The sequence below is a fragment of the Hyla sarda genome, chromosome 1, assembly GCF_029499605.1.
Source record: "Hyla sarda isolate aHylSar1 chromosome 1, aHylSar1.hap1, whole genome shotgun sequence".
NCBI lineage: Eukaryota > Metazoa > Chordata > Amphibia > Anura > Hylidae > Hyla > Hyla sarda.
This window is the reverse complement of record NC_079189.1, coordinates 55,969,392-55,974,178: the sequence shown is the minus strand read 5'-3', so window position 1 is coordinate 55,974,178 and position 4,787 is coordinate 55,969,392. Positions and strand designations below refer to the sequence as shown.

Below are 4,787 nucleotides of genomic sequence, written 5' to 3'. Positions count from 1 at the left end.
TGAAATTAATGAGACTCTGCTGCAGCAGAATTTCCGTGCGGAACAATCATTAAAAAGGTGAGCGGTGCAAAGGAGGGGTGAGACCAAAGGGAGGGTCAAAGGGCCAGAGACAAAGGGGTGGCAAAATAAGGTTTTGCCCAGGGTGGCAAAAATCCTTGCAGCAGCCCTGGTGGCCATAGCCCGATATGCTGAACAAGAAGGGTCTCTGTGCCATTTCAATCCCCCTTCCCCCTCTGATCCTCCACTGTGCCATCTCAATCAGCCTAATCCCAGACAGAGTGATTGTTGTGCAAAACTGAGCTACTTGTGCAAAAGTTTCATGTTATAATTCAGTGTGTAAACTGTGCACCTATAAACCACACCTAGTTTTTGAATAGCCGAGGAACGTGCTTTCTATCACCCAAGCGCAAGAAAAAGTGCATACGTGTCACACTCAAAAAAACGTGCACAAGGATGCGGTCCATCACAAAGCCCTTCTCTGAAATGAGAGAGGCCCCCCAACGAAACCACCATTCCCCTCTGGGCCAGAAAGCACCTGCAATGGTCCAGGCTCAATGTCCCTTTTCGCCGAAGCTACTAGGGGACCACAAGTGCTCCCGTTGTCAGCCCAAAGATCCACCCATAGAGTCGTATACGATGGCATCCTGCCTATGCAGGGATGCCTGAGGTTTGCAGGGAGGTGCGGAATCTGATGGCCACACACACCTCCCCTGGACCGCCAGGAGGGACACCCAGAAGGGGTTACTGCATCCTGACAAATCCTGTGACAAACAATCACATGTACAAGTAGCATAGTGAAAAAAAACAGACCTAAATAATTAAGTGAATGTGCGCTGTGAAGTACGGCCCCGACATCCGGCCGGATCTATAAAAATGTCCCCGATCCTAGCCAGAAGGCCGGGAATCAAAGGGGTGATTGCCAAAGGTGAAGAGTGTGTGGTGCAGTGTGTTCACTCAGTGACCTATTACACCCAGTGAGTTTCGGCACCGCAGGGTCACCATTCCCCGAGGTACAGAAGTACCTCGGCCTTCAACCCCCTCAGCCTCATGGTGAGACCTGGAGGGAACAGGTCACATCAGAGCAGCCGTCGAGCTGATTCCTCAGAACCCAGAATGCTCCGAGGCACCTGCCCCCTCCATGCAGCATCCATCCTACATCAATGGCACAGACTAGACCACTGATAAGAACAGATACTACACTTGATCTTAGTCAAAAGGCCAAGAGCCATATATGTCATCAGAACGCAGCCGCATAAATGCGACATGCGCTGTATGATGCAACTATGCAAATATATAGCACAGCCCGCAGTCTGTCCCAACTTATTGTGAAAATACTCATTTCGGCTGGGATTACACTTGACGTTTTTGTCAGAAAAAAACACCATGCTCGCTGCGGGCACATGTTATGTTGGAATCAATAGGGTAAATTGAAATGAAAGACACTAATGGGGTTTTCAAATCTGTGGGATGCTGAGAGCATGTTTTTTCTTTTTTTTTTCTTTTCTTTTTTTAATAAAGTTTTGGTGTTTTTAATAGAAATCCTTGGGTCACATGATGAAAGAATCACATGACTTGTAATGAGAAAAGCCAGGGGGAAAATAATAATAATAATACACATTGGGGGAGATGTATGAAAACCTGTGCAGAGGTAAAGTTGACCAGTTGCCCATAGCAACCAATCAGATCGCTTCTTTCACTTTTCAGAGGCCTTTTTAAAAATGAAAGAAGCGATCTGAATGGTTGTTATGGGCAACTGCACCACTTTTCCTCTTAACATGATTTAATAAATCCCCAAAGTCTTTTTAGCAAAAAAAATGCCACAAAGATGGCAGAGAAAAGAAATGAGGGGGCAGTTTTTGATGGGGCAGTTTTTGGCAAAAAAAAAAAACCATCAAACAAGAATTGCATCTGTTCCTAGGCTTACGCAGTGATTAAACTCGACTTATGTGTGGCATTTTTCAAAGCCCATATTTTTGGTATTTTTTTCCCCCCCTTTTGGCAGACATCTCTTCAGCTGTTGCAAACCTACAACTCCAAGCCTTTGGCTGTCAGGGCATGCTGGGAGTTGTAGTTTTGCAACAAATAGACAACCACAGGGGATCAGTGGTGCAGTATGTCAATCAAGGCCCTAGCCTTGGTGTCTGATTTTGAACCGGCAGCAGGAGCCACGACCACTTTAATTCAATGGTTGCTGCGATGTTTGACGAGTGACATCCTTCGCTCCAGACCACAACGTCAGGGATGTCACACGTCAGACGTCAGCCAGCGCTGCTCATTGAGCCTGCCGGAACCGAACTGATCTGTGTAAGAAACCTATAGGCCCAGGCTGTTGGGGCCACCAAATGATATTACAAATACTGAGTGTCTGGTTAGGAGAAACAAATATAACGCACCCACAGGGAGTAGCGCCATTTTAATAAAAAAATTGCTCCAAATCCCTTATATAACAGTCATACAGAATATATTAGAAAGTTTTTTTTTGTTTTTCAGCCAATCAGAGAGCAGCACTACTGTAATAGAACTCCCAGGAGGTAACAGCGTGTCACACATGTGATGTCATAACCATTGTCCACCAGAGAGCAGCACTGAGCAGAAATAACACTGTTCCTGCTCATTCTACATCAGTGAGGGGCCGGTGCTGGACACTGTAGGGAACGGGAATGCAAAGTCATATACACTACTGTGACTGGTAAGTATCACATTGTTGTGTCCAAAAGGTCTTTAGTGCAGTTCCATGTGCATTTCTATAATAAACATGTAAATAATCTATCTTTTGTTTTCCTATCTTAGATGCACTATTTCCAGGATGTGGAGTAGCATTTCCGGACTATCAAGACGTTGGATGAAGGCCTAGATTTACAGACCTACAGCAAGATGTTGGATGAAGGCACAGCCCCTCGAATCACGCACATACACAGACACATTTGCCCAAATTCTAGAGGTAACCTCCTTTAGTATGCCCAGAGGAAGGGCAATACAGTAGCCATGGATTCCCTACAGGTTTCCTCCCCTCTGGAGGTTTTTCCTGTCCTGAGTTAGTTACTGTACGCTCTCTGTGAGTGATGGAAGGTTACAAAAATCCCTACACAAACATTTTAATAAATAATAAATAAAGTTCCCCTTTTTAAACCATTCTTTAACTTGTTTGACTCATTTATTTTATTTGTGTGTGATAACTCGTGTTAAGAATATGGAGATGACATAAGTGTCCAAAGCTGCTCTCCTGCACGATCTGCATAATGCGGTGTGGAAAGAGGCAACTGATGCTGGGTGGTGCAGTTGCCGAGGCAACCATAGGACACCCAGCAAGTTCCATGCACGAGCCTTTTTCTGATGAACAGGACCCTAGGAATGTGGAGGAGGCAGATGAGAAGACCTCCATCCACCATTTTGAATGATCACCAGATCGACACAGGTGATTTGATCCTTGAATATAATGCCTGCATTGCCGCACTTGCCATAATCTGCTTTGATCACAGCATCTGAGGGGTTAATGACGAACATTGAAGCGATTGTTGATGAATGCCACTACTGGCAAGTTCCTGGCTGCCAGGACCTGTCATACATGATGAGAGCAGCGGTCCATTGTTCCCATCTTGTACAGGGTGTAAATATACATCCAATCACATCAGGATACACTTTTACAGGGTCCATCTACTTACTTTTGATTGTAAGGCCATGTTCACATGGCCAAATGTCCACACAGAAAATTTACGTGTGAATAACCTGAAGATAGTGGAGCGGTATCAGAAACACAAGCTGATTTCGCAAAGATTTTTCCTGCAGAAAATCCACAGCGGATTTTGCTACAACAGTATTGACTTCAATAGATCAGCAGAAAACCTGCAATAGTGTCAGATTTGCAGATTTTCTGCAGACCCATCCAAGTCAATGGTAGCAAAATCCCCTGCAGATTTTCTGCAGAAAATACGCTGCTTGAAATATGCACAAATTCCTCTTGTGTGAACGGATCCTTAGGGGTCCCTTCTTTTTTTACTGCAGATTTTGCTGGTCATTTACTTCGATGGGTAGCAATATCTGCTACAGCATATCTATAGCAGAAAATATGCATGTGTGAACTGACCCTGAGAGCTTGTTCACATGGGCAGATTTGCTAGCAAACATGCAGCATGTTTCCCGCTGCGAGTATGAATTAGGGCGGGCTGTCCGCAGCAGACTTATCGACAGCAGAATTTCCACTGAGGAAAATCCTCTGCAGACTCTATTTAAGTCAATTGGGTCTCTGGCGTCGCTAGGTTGGGGCCAGAGGGGCAATGCACCCCCCAATTCAAAATAAATAGGGATGTCCCAATACCAGGGGTGTAGGAACCGGGGTGGGGGGGGGGGGGAATGGAACCCCCTCAGGAACTCAGGGTGGGGGACCGATAATGGTTTGATCCCCCACCCCACCAGCGCAGGCCGCCACCGCCGCAATGTTTTTATCTATTTAAATATCCAGGGATGAAAAGGACCTGATTGATGGCTCCGCCCCCAGCACAGGAAGAGGACGGGGGCGAGAGCTGACAGGCCTCCCAGGAACACAGAGCGGCTGTGAGGGTGAGTAATGTAACTGTGTCCTGCCTCTCTCCCCCATGACTAGCAGTATATCCAGGGGCTGGGGGGTGTAAAGTAGCAGCCCAATGGGGTCACTTTCCCTCCTCCAGTGTCCACAGGTTGCTAACAGGTCGCATTACAAGAACAATTTTTGGGAAATAATGGAGCAAAAATGGCGAGGTTTTACCACGATTTTTCATTATGATATGGCTTGGCACTTTGTGCTTTGAAGC

The 4,787-nt window shown here is 46.0% G+C and overlaps 1 long non-coding RNA gene across 1 annotated transcript; it reads left to right on the top strand.

Annotated features, from left to right (window-relative positions):
- Positions 1 to 2,289: 2,289 nt before the first annotated feature.
- Positions 2,290 to 3,155, top strand: LOC130353724 (uncharacterized). Its single transcript, XR_008888437.1, has 3 exons — positions 2,290 to 2,304; positions 2,491 to 2,689; positions 2,791 to 3,155. It is a non-coding gene; the product is annotated as an uncharacterized LOC130353724 (long non-coding RNA).
- The last annotated feature ends 1,632 nt before the right edge of the window (positions 3,156 to 4,787 follow it).